This window comes from Petaurus breviceps, unplaced genomic scaffold (assembly GCF_028583685.1).
Source record: "Petaurus breviceps papuanus isolate PSGF00001 unplaced genomic scaffold, PetGlider_PUasm1.0 90700, whole genome shotgun sequence".
NCBI lineage: Eukaryota > Metazoa > Chordata > Mammalia > Diprotodontia > Petauridae > Petaurus > Petaurus breviceps.
Genome location: NW_027187315.1, coordinates 5,704,428 through 5,720,358, shown reverse-complemented (window position 1 = coordinate 5,720,358; position 15,931 = coordinate 5,704,428). Strand labels below are relative to the sequence as shown.

The window sequence follows — 15,931 nt, the reverse complement described above, 5'->3', positions numbered from 1 at the left end:
TAGTAAGTGTTAAGTGTCTGAGGTAAGATTTGAACTCAGATCTGATTAAGCACCTACTATGTTCCAGGTACTGTGCTAAGCACCAAGAATACAAAAAGAGGCAAAAAACAGTCCTCACCCTCAAGGAGCTCACAATACTCAAACAGGTATACATTAGGTATAAACAGGGTAAATTAAAGATAATCACAGAAGAGATACTTTGGCATTAAGGGGGACCGGGAAAGGCTGTCACATACAATGCATAGATCATTTTCACATTGCATAAGCATGATTCCTTGAGCTTCAATTTTCAAGTCAAGTTTTTTAACCCAAGTATGATATTTTACATTTATATTATAAAGTTTTACATTTATTTTTATTAAATATTATCATATAAAACTTGGTCTACATGATAGCCTGTGAAGGTATTATTAGGTTTTGAGCTCGTCTTCTAATATGTCCAATATCCCTCCTAACTTTGTGTTATCTGCAAATGCGATAAACATGCCATCTATGCCTTCATTCAAACCATTCTTAAAATATTAAACAATACAATACTAAGGAGAGATCCTGAGTTACTTCATTAGAGATCTTGTGAGTTAACATAAATAAAGTAATCGCTAGGATACAGACCAGTAGCTCAGATAAATTGATGATGATGATGATAAAGATGATGATGGAGGACAGATAATTAGATAGCTAGATAGATAGACCACTTATTAAGCATTTACTTTTTTCTCAAGAACCATGTTAAGGGCTAGGCATACAAATACAAGCAAAAACAAAGATAGTTCTTGCCCTCAGGGACCTTACATTCTTTTTTTCAAAATTAATTAATTTATTTTTAGTTGACAACATTCAGTTTCACAAACTTTTGAGTTTCAAATTTTCTCCTCCTCCCTCGCCTCCCCCTCGCCTCCTCTTCGCCTCCCCCTCCCCATGATGGAATGCAATCTGATACAGATTCTACATATACATTCACATTAAACATATTTTCACAGTCAATGGAATGAACCACAAGAAAGAAGAAACAAAACAAAATAAAACAAAAAAGGGAGAGTGCAAATAGTATACTCCTATCTGCATTCAGACTCATGATTCTTTCTCTGGATGTGGATAGCATTATCCATCATGAACCTTTTGGAGCTGAGGGACATTAAATTCTAATGGAGGAAGCTAACACACAAAATAGAGCTAAAAATCTGGGGATGAAGAGGTAGAATTAGTTTTCAGAGTGAAGAACTTCGATAGGTTAGAACTGAGCACAGCTACTCTATGTAGATACTTTTTCAAATGGAGGTTCCAGGTAGTTCAGAGGAGGGCACTCCAAGGGTAGAGGCATCTACCAGGGTGAAAAGGCTGCTGGAGGTGAAGGTGAAGTCTGGAGAGGCAAGAAAAAAAAAAAGAAGAGAGTTTCAGATCTACCTTGTACTTGCTATTAGCTCATTTAATCAATAATCACCTATTGTTTTTTTCAGTCATTTCAACTGTATCCAACTCTTCATGACCCCATTTTGGGTTTTCTTGGCAGAAATAATGGAGAGATTTGCCATTTTCTTCTCCAACTCATTTTACAGATGAAGAACTAAGGCAAACAGGGTTAAGTTGCTTGCCCAGGGTCACACAGCTAGTAATTGTTTGAGGCAAGATTTGAACTCAGGAAGATGTGTCTCCCTGACTTCAGACCTGGCACTCTATCCACTGTACCACCTAGCAGTCCAATTACCTACTATATGAAAAAGCACTATGTTAAGTGCTGGCATACAAAGACGAAATTCTTGATCTTATATGGCTTACAGTTTGAGGAGAAAACACATATACATGTAAGTATATATAAATATGATGTATAAGTACATAGTAATACAATATATAAGCATATAAAATACAAGGGAAGAAGGACATTAGCAATTGAGGGGGTCTGGTAATGCTTCATGTAGAATGTTGTCCTTGAGCTGAGTTTTGAAGGAATTAAGGTATTCTATGAGGTGATAAGAGGGGAATGCATTCCAAGCATGAGTGATGGCCAATACAAAGGCATAGAGATGGGAGCTGGAGTGGCAAGTTCATGGAAGAGCCCAAAAAAGTCAATTTGACTATATCCTAGGGTGTGGAAAGGAGAATCATGTATAATCAGACTGATAAGGCAGGTCAAAGCCAGGTAGTGAAGGGCTCTAAAACCCAAAAAGAGGAGCATACATTTTATCCTAGAAGAAACAGGTGCTTACTGAGTAAAGGGGTGAGGGGTGGGAGAGAGATGGCAGGGTCAAATAAGTCCTTTAGCAAAATCACTGGATTTTGGATGGATTACAGTGGGAAGAAACTATAGTGAAGACAAAAAGTTAGGAGGCTCTTGCAATAGTGCAGGAAAGATGTGGCAAAGACCTGAACTAAAATTGTGCTTGCATGAGTAGCAAAAAGGATATAACTGTGAGAGATGTTACAGATGAGTCAGGTGAGTAGACATGGAGAATAAGGAGAGGGAAAGGTCAGGAATAATGCTGAAATTGTGAACCTAAGTGACTGAGGATATTGTTATCCATGAGAGAAATAAGAAAGTTCAAAAGAGGAATTGGTTTAGAAAGAAAGATAATGAGTTCTATTTTGAACATGTTGAGTTTTAGATGTCTATGGGATGTTCAGTTTGAAATCTCTAATAGGTAGTTGGTAATATAGTACTAGAAGTAAAGTGAGAGCCTGGGGCTTGATAAATGGATCTAGGTGTTATTTGCATAGAAGTAGTCCTTGAACCTACCATAGACATGAGGTCACTAAGTGAGAGTATAAAGAAGAGAAGGGGGTCCAGAACAGAGCCTTAAGATACCCCCGAGATAGGGCAAATGGACAAGCATTTACTAAGGACTTACTGTGTGCCAGGTCCTCTGCAAAGAGCTGAGAATAAAAATACAAGCAAAAATAAAGACAGTCCCTGTCCTCAAAGATCTTACATCCTAATAAGGGAAGATAATGCACAAAAAGGAACAAAAAAAAGGAGGTGGAGATAGAAGTTAAAGGCATGACATCAAAATCCAAAGAGTAAAAATTACAGCCAGGAGGAGAATGAAGGATGGCTACTCTGGGCCCATCCCCCAAATGGAAGCCCCAGAAGGAAATCACGAATGGGAGGAGACTGACTTAGCAGAAGGATGTTCCAGGCTCATAAAGCCCTAAGCGATAAGGGAAGTTCCAGGGTAAGAAGGCAACTGAGGCACAGTGTGCAAAGTTAGGGAGTAAAATATGGACCGTGATCTGGCAAGAAAGACTGAGGAGTGCTCAGACAGGCAGGAGAAGAATCAGGAAGTAGTAAGGTTGTTAAAACCTAGTAAAAAGAGATTATCTTAGAAGTGAAAGTGATCAGCAGTGTTAAATGCTACAGACAGGTAAAAATAATGAGGACTGAGAAAAGGTCATCAGATTTGATAAATAAGAGATCACTGATCTCTGATAACCTTTCGTTTAGTGATGAGGTTGCAAGCAAGAACACAAAGGTCAGTTAGTCAATCAAGAAGTTTTGTTAAGCACTTACAATTTGTGAGGCACTGAAGATACCAAAAAGGAAAAAAGCAGTCCCTACCCTCAAGGAGCCCACATTCTAATGGAGAAAATGACTAGCAACCAATTTACATACAAGTTATATATGGAAATATCAGCAATAATATCAGAGGGAAGGCACTAGTAGGAGGGGGGGACTGAGAAAAGTCTATGACAAAAGATGGAGTTTGAAATGAGTTTAGAAGGAAGTCAGGAAGCCAGGAGATGGAGATGAAGAAGGAGAGCATAGTAGGCACAGGGAACAGCCAGTAAAAAGGCAAGGAGTTTGGAGATGGAGTTTCATGTGCAAGTATGACAAGAAAACCACTATCACTGGATTGCAAGGCATTTGAAGGGTGATAAAGTATAAGAAGATTAGAAAGGTCAGAAGGATCCAAGTTGTGAAAGACTTTAAAAGTCAGAAGATGTTATATTTTATTTTGAAGGTAAGAGTGAACCATAGGAGTTTATTGAATTGGGGGGGGGCAGAGTGACTTCTTCACACCTACACTTTAGGAAGATCACTGACAATCCAGTGGAGGATGGAGTGGAGTAGGGAAAAGACAAGACAGAAAGAACAACTAGAAAACATCCAAGCGTGAGGTGATGATATCCTGTACCAGGGTGGCAATAGTGTCAGAGGAAGGAAGGGGATATATAGGAGAGATGTTATGAAGGAAGAACTTGGCAACAGGACCTGGCAACAAATTAGATATGGGGAGTAAGAACAAGGAAGCAGTCAAGAATGATACCTAAGTAGTGAGCCTATGTGACTGGCAGGATGGTGGTGCCCTTGAAAGCAACAGAGAAGTTAGGAAGAGGGTTCCTTTTGAAACTCACAAGGTCATAGTCATCTCAAATCTCCTTTACCTGAAATGAAAACAAAACAAACAGGAAGACAAAGAACCAAGCCTAATATTCATGTACCACATCAGTCTCTGATGAGAACAGGAGACCTCTCCCCTTGCAGTATTGTATTCTCTCATTGGAATGCAGTCAAGCAGACAGTAGTCTATGTGATCTAGCTATGGTGGCCCTTTGAATGTACCCCAATTCCAGATACAAAACCAAAGAGGCGTTTCCATATGGTTAGCAGACTAGAACCAGTTGCAGAATGTCTGCACATGCTCCAAATCTCTCCAAGATTCTTTTAGTATATGTCATCATGCCTCGCTAGAAACAGACTCCCTAAAGTCTTCTATGTGATTTATGGGATTGCATCAGCCCAGTTTGTTGATTCCTACTCAGCTGCTCCTTCCCCCATTACAAGAGGATGGGAGGATCTAGTGAAGAATATTTTAAAGATGGGTTGGATATGGACATATTGAGAGCAGGAAGGATATAAGAAGAGAATGGTGATTAGGAAGAGGGGGATAATTAAGGGAGCAAACTAGGAATCAAATTCCATCTCCCTAGTGTATAATTTGAGGATTCTGCTTCTTGCCTTTTACAAAAAAAAAAATCATAGTCCTTGCCTAATCTTCCATCCTGTGGCACCTCTCCTCTTCCTTACCTCCTCTGCTTCTTGAACAGCAGACACCAAATTTTTAAAATTTGTCTGAATGCAGATAGAAGTATACTATTTGTACTCTCCCTTTAGACTGACAGTCCCTCAGCAATCATATCCATTGACTCTTTCAATACGCTGGGCTTCATTGTTTTCCTGGGTATAGTGATAAGAATTAACCAAGAGCAGTTTAACTTTTTACCATATTCCTACTTATCTTCAGTTTCAAATTCGTGTTATCCATCATTTTAAAAAAATTGAACAAAATAAAAGCTGAATAGTTCTATTGCTCTCTCATTTATGAGTATCCTTCCTTTTGACCTCCACATCAATAAAATTGAAAAAAAAAACCTTGTTGTTTGACCCTATTAGTAGTCATCACCTATATCAGATTATTTTGAGCTTTTAGCATGCCTGAAACTCTTCTCAAAAGTCCATGCCACTTTCTTTTATTCATTGCCTTCATGTAATCTTTATATAAAGATTAATATATAAAGCCTGTCCTTTTATAATACATCCATCTCTATATACATTTTTCTCTTTACTACCTTATTGGAATAATTTGCATGTGTCCTCAATATCATTCCTGACAGTTTCCAATTCTTCTTGAGTTATTTTCCCCAAAAGAAATTTAGACCATGGTATCTTTCTTACCATCACCACTGCTACTACTACCACTATCACTAATGATGATGATGATGATGATAGATTGCATTACTGTAGCCCTTTCAGATTTGTAAAGCACTTTACAAATGTTATTTCATTTTATCCTCACAACCACCATGGGAAGTAGTTACTATTATCTCCATTTTACATTTGAGAAGCCAGAGAGAGAGAGAGAGAGAGAGAGAGAGAGAGAGAGAGAGAGAGAGAGAATGTTACATAATTGGCCCAGGATCAAAGAACTAGTCCCAAATCTGAGGCCAGGTTTGAACTTGGATTTTTCTGAATCCTGGTTCATGTCCCCATTTTTATCTCCTCTGTCACAAACATGGAGAGGCCACTTCCTTCCAAAGTCACTTCCTCTACTTTTATCATTAAAACAAGGTGAATGTATATCAGATTCTCTACTTTCATATACCTTCCCTCTTTGCCTGTTTCCTTCTTCTGGCTGGATGTTCTGTAGTATTCTCCCACCATAAAACATTTCCCACCACAGTACTGCTCCACTGACCTTCACCTAAATGCTTTCCAATATGATTCCTCCATCTGGTTTCTGGACTTCTTCCCATGACCATGTCTCCTAAATATACAATGCTACTGGCAAAATGTGATTGAGAAGTACAGAAGAAGGTTTAGCATGATGGGCAGTGAGCTCTGACAGTTGACCCAAAGCACTTAGAGATGCAGACTATGACAGATAAAATTCAGTTCTGGATTAAGTGCCTGTGACCAAAACTATACCCAGAGAAGCTCAAGTGGAAGAAGTCCCAGGATGTGGTGGCCTCAAGTATACCACCCTCCTTCATGCTGCAACTAAAGTGTCAGCCTCACCATCTCTCACTGCCCCTCTCCCCAATCTGTTGCCAAGGTCTGTCTATTTCACCTTTGCCACATCTTTCAAATATGCTCCCTTCTCTCTTCTGGTACTGCCACCACCCTGGCGTGGCCTCTCATTGCTGCACACCTGGACTATCACAACAGCCTGCTGGTGGATCTGCCATGTCTCTCCCTACTCTGGTTCACCCTCCAAAGTGATTTTCCCAAAGTGCAGTCCAGCCACATCACCCTTCTATTCACTAAACCACAGTGACTCCCTATCACCTTCAAGATCAAATGCAAACTCCTATAATTAGTGTTCATAGCTTCATCCTATCCCCCCAATCTTTCCAGTCTTTTTACACCTTATACCTCCCAAAGTGCCCTTTGATCTAGCAACACTAACCTCCATGAAGGAGATGCTCTATCTCTTTGCCCCTGGCATTTTCTCTGGCTGTCCCCAATTCCTAGAATGCTTTCCCCCCTCACTTCTGCCTCCTGACTTCCCTGACTTCCTTTGTCAAGTCCCACCTTCTACAGGAAGCCTTTTCCAACACTAAATTCCTGTACCTTCCCTCTGTTGATTTCTATTTGTCCCACACAGAGCTTGTTTGTACACATGTTTGCTCAATGTCTCCTCCAATGGATTATGAGCTCCTTGAGGGCAGGGCCTGTCTTCTAAATTCCTTTGTAACCACAGCACTTAGCACAGTGCTTGGCACATAGTAAGGGCTTAATAAAGGTTTGCTGAGTGACTGACTGACTGACTCTTCTCTACCTAGCCTTGCTGTGTGCCATATCTTAAAGAAGATGGACAGATGATGAAGATCATAGTAAAAGAGATGCACTGTTATGTAAAAGCATGAAAAAATCTGGTTAGATTTTCTCTTCTTGCTTGCTAATGAAGAGGCACACAAAGACATCAAAATCTTCTTGTACTAAGCAGATATGAAAACTCCAAAGACTGACTTTGGTAAAAAATACTAACTGAAAGCATGTTTTTTTTTTCTCTTTGACACCATTTGGGATACATAATATTTACTCGGGCTTGTGGTACTGCTATGTTGGTGTCATGCACTCTTCATGAAATTTAGTTTGATAGTAAATACTGTTATCAAACTCCATTTTGTGGTGAGTATTTACTACAAATGGGGCAGCTAGGTGGGGCAGCAGATAGAGCCTTGTACCTGAAGTCAGGAAGACCTGGCCTCAGATACTTATTGGTTATATGACCCTGGGCAAGTCTTTTAATTTGTTTGCCACAGTTTCCTCATCTGTAAAATGCGGGGGAGGGAGGTGGTAATAACAGCACCTGCCACCTGAGGTGGTTGTGAAGATCCAATAACATAATAATTGAAGAGCATTTAGCATGCTGCCTGGCACAAAGTAAACACCATATTAACGTTAGCCATTATCATTATTGTTATTATTACTCACTAGAAAGAAGCTATTTCTGAAATGATCTCATTGCTTCTGGTTGCCTTTGTGTCAAATGTACATTTTGAAAGATTACCTTGTCCTTACTTTGTTGAAACTGATATGACACCATTATGATAATTAGTAGATTAGTGTTAGTCTTCATTTTTAATAAATATGCCAATTAAGAATAAATAGATACATATATATATATATATATTTGTTGTTGTTTTTGTTCTCTTTCTTCACTTTTTTAGTCGTGTCAAACTTTTTATGACCTCATTTGGGGCTTTCTTGGCAAAGGTACTGAAGTGGTTTGCCATTTCCCTCTCCAACTCACTTTACAGATGAGGCAAGCAGGGTTAAGTGACTTGCCCAAGGTCACAGACAGCAAGTGTCTGAAGCCAGATTTGAACTCAGGAAGATAAAAATTCCTGACTCCAGGCTGTCCCCTAGCTGACCCAACATGTGTGTGCACGTGTGTGTGTGTTGTGTGTGTGTGTATGTGTGTGTGTACAAAATGCTATTCCTAGGGTTGGCTAGGTGGCACAGTGAATAGAGCACTGGCCCTGGAGTCAGGATGACTTGGGTTCAGATCTGGCCTCAGACACTTAACACAAAAACTAGCCATGTGACCTTGGGCAAGTCACTTAACCCCAAATGCCCTCCAAAAACCAAAGGAAAAAAAATGCTATTCCACCAACCTTCTGATCGATTTTGTTCTTTTTGAGTAAGGTACTTAACAAAGTAAGGACAAGGCAATCTTTTAAAATGGGATTCAGTCATGAATCCCATCTCACTAGGTCCTGACATTTCAAGTCCCAACTAAAATCCCACCTTCTATAGGAAACCTTTCCCAACTCTCTAAATTCCTGTACCTTCCCTTTGTTAATTCCTATTTATCCCACGAAGAGCTTGTTTGTACACAGATGTTTGTTTGTTGTCTCCTCCATTAGATTATGAGCTCAGATTATGAGTCCAAATTTCCTTCTTATTTTAAGCTATTAGTTCATTTTATCTATACATCCAACAATAGCGCATATAGGCATCTTAGGCCATTGGTTTTATTACTAATTCTCTTCTTGGATATTGTCTCCTATGAATTACTGAACTTATATGCTTGTTTCTATGCCATACTGACTACTCTGTGTGGTACCTGCCTCAGCAGATAAATGTGGACAACTTTCTCCCTTCCCTTGCTTTATTTTCAAATTAGACCTCTCAGATTCACCAGATTCTAGGCAAATAGATATTTTGCCAGCCTTCATTAAGTGAACTCATACCTCCCAAGAACCCATCATATCTACCACATGACAGAAATCTAAATTCCTTTCTGAAATACCATGAAAACTCCATCAAACTCCAGTTTGTGAAGAGTATTCACTACAAATGGGGCAACTAGGTGGTACAGCAGATAAGGCATTGCACCTGAAGTCAGGTTCATTCATATTCAAAATCTGTCCTTTTCTGAAATCCCTATCTCTAATCAGAAAGAGAGACATTTAAAATACTATCTATGTTCCTAAAGTCTTCCGGGGGGAGGAAGGGGTTAATCCAGTATCATAATCCCTAACAATGTCTTCTAATTTCTTCTGATAGTATCATTTACACCCACATGGGTGGATATCATCAAATTTTACAAGTCTCAGGAAATTAGCCATCACATCCCAAATATAGCTCCCTTGATCCACACCCCTAAGAAGATAACATACTTCTCTATTGTTCATGTCAATTTAATACATGCTTGACTTGGGATCCTTCAACAAGAAATCACCAAACACTACTATTCACCTCTTCTACCTTTGGCCTGCATGATCACTTTCCTAGTGGCACCAGCAGATTCCTTCTTAGTGAGTTTAGGTCCTCCCTTCTAGGAGTATATGTGTGTGTGTGTATGTTTTTGCATTTATATATATATATATATAATATATATCACACACATACATATATATATATATACATAAATATATAAACATGACTCCAAGTGTTCAATTGTCCTTCCTCTTCCCTCCCTTCTTTATGTCACATTAAGCTTGCCCTTTGTCTCTTCATTTTTTGTTTTTGCTGTGAAGTTCTCCTACTTTTTCAAGGAATGCTTCATTTTCCATGAAAATCTGGAGAGTAAGAAAGCATTCCTCTAGACGTGTGCTTTCTTCTCTCAAAGGGATAGCAAATTAGATTCTGTGCATATGCAGTTATTACTTACTACTAAACCATATTTTCCAATACTTTTTTTTGCCATCCTCCCCAATGCCCAGCATTGCATTGAAGTCATCAAGCTTTAAATAAACGTTGATTTAATGTGGGGAATTTTATTTAGTTCTTCAGAGAGTTTTCCTAATATTCTCATCCTTTCCAACAGATGTTGGTACATATGTTGCAATTATCTTTATGGTATTCCTTTTTACAAATGCTCATCATGAAAATTACAATACAAGATGACCAAGTAGACCATGAAATGTGTCCTGTTACCTTTGAGCATATAATAAAACAAATTTTACCAACTTATTTACCTCCCCAAAAAGAACTAGTGGGACGGTTTTCCATTCAGAGTCACCTGAATCACTGAGGGGCTGTGATTTGACCAGTCACACAGTCCAGAGGCAGGGCTTGAACTCACGTTTTCCTAGCTCTCTGAGACCAGGTCTCTATCCACTAAGCCATGTTGCCCCTTATGAATAAAGGACATAGACTAAATGTTACTAATGGAGAGTAGAAAATGTTATCCTAAAGAATGGAATAAAGAACAAATAATAGAAATAATATCTAGTACAGTTCAAATGAGAATGAGTTTCATAAACTTCTCTTCCTGGCTCTACTTTGGACTTTTCAAATTTTTACCTCCCATGCCTCAGGTGCCTTATCATTCTAGATATTCCCTCAACACTTGGGACCTCCTCACCCTGGAATATCCTTCTGCCATAGTGGCTTTTTTCTCCTATCAATGAGTTCTTCCTGGTTCCTCTATTTTTTTTTTGAGGTAGGGGAACCTCAAGTCAGCCAACCTTCATTCTCATCTCTCTCCTTCTGACTTTCTAGTCTTTAACAATGCCACTGCTTAGAGCGGGTTCAACATCTTTTCCCCTTCTGTCTCCATTTTCAGCATCTTTTTGTATATTGTCTTTTACCATTAGAAATTAAGTTCTTTGGGGGCAAGAACTGTCTTTATTTTTGTTTGTATTTATATCCATAGTACTTATCAGAGTGCCTGGCACATAGTAAGCATTTAATGAATCCTTATTTATCTTGCCTTGCTCAAACCTTCCATCCCCACCTCTATATTTGAATGATCTTTATCTGAAATAATAAGTTGCTCCCTCTTATTCCTCAGGGTGGTAGTGATGGTAGTAGTAATAGTAGAAGTAGTAGCAGTAGCAGTAGTAGTAGTAGTAGTAGTAGTAGTAGTAGTAGTAGTAGTAGTAGTAGTGGTGGTGGTGGTGGTGGCGGCAATGCTGGCAGTAGCAGCAACAACCCTAGAAGGTAAGTGTTCTTAATATCCCAATTTTACAGGAAAATGAGGTGGGAAGAGGTTAAGTGACTTGCCCAGAGTCACACAGCTAGTAAGTGTAGAAGGCTGGATTTGAACTCAGATCTTCCTGACTCCAATTCCAGCTCTCTATCCAGTGTACCACTTTGATGCCTCAAGCTATTTTTGCTTTTTTTTAACATACAAGCCCAGAGTTTCTTTATAGACTTTTATCTCTCTTTTAAGCATTATATCATCAATTAGCCTTTTTCAGCTGTTCATACTGATTTACTCTTATTATTTATTTTGTCAACTGTTTTGCATTTCAATGACCCTACACATCATGATTTTTTCAACAAAATTGCTTAGAAGTCATCAATTCTGTTAAATGACCTCTTTTTTTCCCATAGGAAGAATAGGTGCTTAGTGAGTATGAGTAGGCTAAAGTAAATTGCCAAAGAATAATTTCACAGGAGAATAAGTCTAAAATATTACAAAGGAAATGACTACAAAAGCAGCTGAACTGATTACATAACAAGACAGAAGGGTCTATACCGGGAACAGTTTATGTGCTCCAGTGATATACATGCAATGTCAAGGAATCTTGCAATGTTTCTTAAACTGTGGGTCAACCCTATATAGAGTTGTGACACACAGTTCAAGAAATATTGAAGGGGTCATGAGTGGAAAAAAATGAAGAAACCCTGAGGAAACCTCCCACCATTTTGGACAGAACCTCTGCAGAGGATTTTTTTTTAAATGAAAGGTCATGGACAACAGGTGCACAGAGCAAGAATACACCACATATATGCAAAGTACACTGAGTAATCTCTGCTTCTGGAGAGTGTCATAGGCCAGCACTGACTCAGACCACGGTAGTGTTCAGAATTGGAATGAAATGAAATACTAGTAATCCATCTGACAGCTAACAAAAGGAAATGTACCTGGCCATAGCATGGAGAAGATATATTAAGAGAGAGTATAGCATTGATTCAGTTAGACCCAGCTTTCCTGCTTCTTTCTGGCCATCCTGGCATGTCCCTGGTCAGAAGCATGTGTCAAGTTGGAGGGAGGAACTCTTAGCTCCTCAGGCACTGACTTTTATACTTGGACTACCAGAAAGCTATTAATCCTCAGGTGCAGTATTATTACCTTTTTAGGAAAAAGGTACACTGCCTATTTATCAAGGACCTTAATATTCATCATACTTAATCACAGAAAGAAGAGCCATCTCCATGAAATCACAATCCTACCAAAATATCAAAATATAGTCATTACTTGGCACTAGCAAAAAACACAAACGAAGTATTGTCTTCAAGTCACACAAACTTCCCATTGGCCTCCATTATATTTTTAGTCTAGGCCTATGATTTCACCTCCTCCAATGCAGAACAGAAGTTCTTCTAGAAGTTGTCTTTTTTTTTTTTTTGCTTTTTTTTTGGAGGGCAATTGGGGTTAAGTGACTTGCCCAAGGTCACATGGCTAGTTTGTGTGTTCCGTGTCTGAGGTCGGATTTGAACTCAAGTCCTACTGACTCCAGAGCCAGTGCTCTATTCACTGTGCCACCTAGCCACCCCTAGAAGTTACTGTTTTAAACAGTGTCCTAATTTACTAACAGGTTACGTGATGTGCTTATGGCAACTATAGCTAGTGTGCATCAAAGGCAGAATTTGAATCTAACTGAATCTAATTCTAAGGTTGGCCCTCTATCCATGTTGACTCTCTTGGTCCTCTATGTATTGTTGCTTCTTCTTTTACTCTGTAAAAGTTCAAATTATAGCCATTTCTAACGTCTTTCTCTAATCTCTGTCTTGCTCTCCCCATTAAGTAGGAATCAAACACCCACTCCTATTCCAAGTCAATTTTAGCTGCTGCTTCCTTCACAATGTTAATTGTTTCTATATGCTCCTTTGTTTAAAATTTTTTATTTTGATTGGATCTTTTCTTTTTATATCACCTTTATTATTTAATATAATATATTAATATTAAACTTATTATTGAATATAGCCAAATCCGATAGCATAGGCAATCGTCCATACCCATAAACCTCTACAAAGAACAGAGGGAGGTGCATTTTCTCCATTCTTCTTCAGGGATATGACTATTCCTTCCTAACTGTATGGTCAAATTCATCATTTACACAGTCCGTGGTCATTTCCTGACAAGATTATAACAATCACCTTCTCCATATACTTCCTTCCTTTCAGCCCAACATTAAGACAGCAAATAGATGGACAGACAGATAGATAGACAAACAATAGATGTGATGTAGATAAATGAGAGAGAATACACTTATGTACTTCTTTAAGATGTACAAAGCAGTATCATCACATAAGAAAAACATCCAGTTAAGAAAGTAGTGAAAATATTATTATTTCTACTTTATGGATGAAGAAACTCAGGCTAAAAATGGTTAAATAACTTACCTAGGGTCACACAGTTTTGTCAGAAACCAGAAATCTCTTGAATTACAAGTACCATAATCACTAAATCTCAGAATTGGAAGCAACCTCAGTGGTCATTTTGTGTAACCCATAACCTGAAAAAGAATCTCTTCAAAAATATACAATGAGGGGATGGCTAGGTGTTGCAGTGAGTAAAGCACCGGCCCCCGGACTCAGGAGGACCCAAGTTTGGTTCCAGCCTCATACACTAAACACCCAACCACCCACACACACAGCAAAAAAAAAAAAAAAAACTAGCTATGTAACGTTGGGCAAGTTACTCAATCCCAATTGCCCTCCAAAAAAAAACATTATATATATATATATATATATATATACACAATGAGTTGTCATACAGCCTTTTCTTGAAGACTTCCAATGAGGGGAAGCCCACTACCACTCAGGTAGCCTGTTCCAGTTTTATATCACTCTAATTATTAGGAAGTTTTTTCTTACATCTAATCCAAACTTGTCTCTTTGCAACTTCTACCCACTGCTCTTGGCCCTCTGGGGACAAAGAGAACAAATTTAATCTCTCTTCCATGTAAAAGCCCTTCAGAGACTAGAGTACAGTTATCTATTTAGTTGGTATAAATAGATTTTAGCAAATTGCCAATGAAGAATATTTCAGGAGAATGTGTAAAAGATTATATGGCTACTAAGGGAGAGGTGCATCTTGTTATCTAACAAGAGGGAAGAGTCTTTCCCAATGGACAACTTATGTACTCCATTGGTATATATGCAGTGTTAAAGGATGTGTAGGGAGACTCTTACCATGTTGGATAGATCCTCTGTAGAGGATTTTTTTAAACCAAAGAACATAAAAAACAATTGCACAGGATATTAATTTTAGCTGCTTCCTTTATGATGTTGGTTCTTTTTATCTTCTCCTTTCTTCAAAAATTTATTTTAATCACATCTTTTATTTTTATATCACTTTTATTATTAAATATATCCTGCACCCTTCCCACTCAGTATAACAAATCCCTTATAACAAAGAACATAAAAAAGAGAGGGGGAAATATTCAGCAAAATACACCAAGTAATAATTGCAATCTCCACTAGAGAACTAGCTTCACTAATTTGTCAAATGAAAAGTAATGCCCAGAACTGAATACAATACCTGAGACGTGGTCTCCCTGTGGCAAAAGTTGCCTAGCATTAGTCATTAAAGGTCTCTTAGTGAAGGTTAAGAGCCCCCGTGATATTCTTGTCCACTCTATCATCCTGTTAACAAGAGAGCTAATTCTCATGTTATTACAAGACATCAATTCCTGCTTAACGACTGCTTAACTTCTACTTTCTCTCATTTTGTTGATTATGTCATCCCCTGTCATCAAATTACCATTCCTGTCTTTTAAGACTCAAGTCACTTGCTTCAGCTGCAAGATCTTTCAGTACACCTGAACTGTCTTGCCTATCTTTCTTCTCCCTATTTTCCTTCAATATAAGCCTCTTTATACATTCCTTTTTCAATTTTTTTCCCAGACTATCTCATCTCATCCTCCCTACACATAGAATACCCTCTTTTCCCTTAAATCTCTTCTATCTTCCAGTCCATAAATTGCCCTTCTATCACTTCATCAGCAACATATTAAGTAGATATGAAAGCAATAGTCCCTTCATTTCATTCTAGTGAATAATTTTCGTATTTCATAGCATAGAAATCTGAAAACACCCAAACTTGAGATATTATAGGAAATTATGGTTAACTGGAAATTTTTTTAGAAGGGTGATGTTTTCATAAATTTTATTTTTTCTTTAACTTAACTGAAAAATTTTAGCTCCTTGTTGAAAACCTTCCCAAAATATATTGCTCTATTTTACTTACTAAGTACAGTATAGCAAATACCATCTTTCTTTAATGATTCAGTGTCTCATAGTTCCTCAAGATCATATTTCAGGGCTTCATTTTCAGTAATACATATGTAGAAAGTTTATGAGATTGAGGTGATGTGTACTGAACCAAGGACATAGCACAGAAATTTGGGGATATTGTTGGATCAGATCCATGATATCAGCTTTTTTTGGTCTTCATTTTGCTGTTTCTCCTGAAAGCCCATACAAGTTCTGATTATTTGAGGAATCTGATAAGTTGAGTTTAATTAATCA

At 38.2% G+C, this 15,931-nt stretch overlaps 1 protein-coding gene across 1 annotated transcript in view; it reads right to left on the bottom strand.

Moving 5' to 3' along the window:
• Positions 1–338: 338 nt before the first annotated feature.
• LOC138144429 (uncharacterized) overlaps positions 339–15,931 on the bottom strand; it is a 70,963-nt gene continuing 55,370 nt past the window's right edge. The window contains exon 2 of the transcript XR_011163950.1: positions 339–1,360. The gene's annotated coding sequence lies outside the window, so the exon portion shown is untranslated. The remainder of the gene's footprint in view (positions 1,361–15,931) is intronic.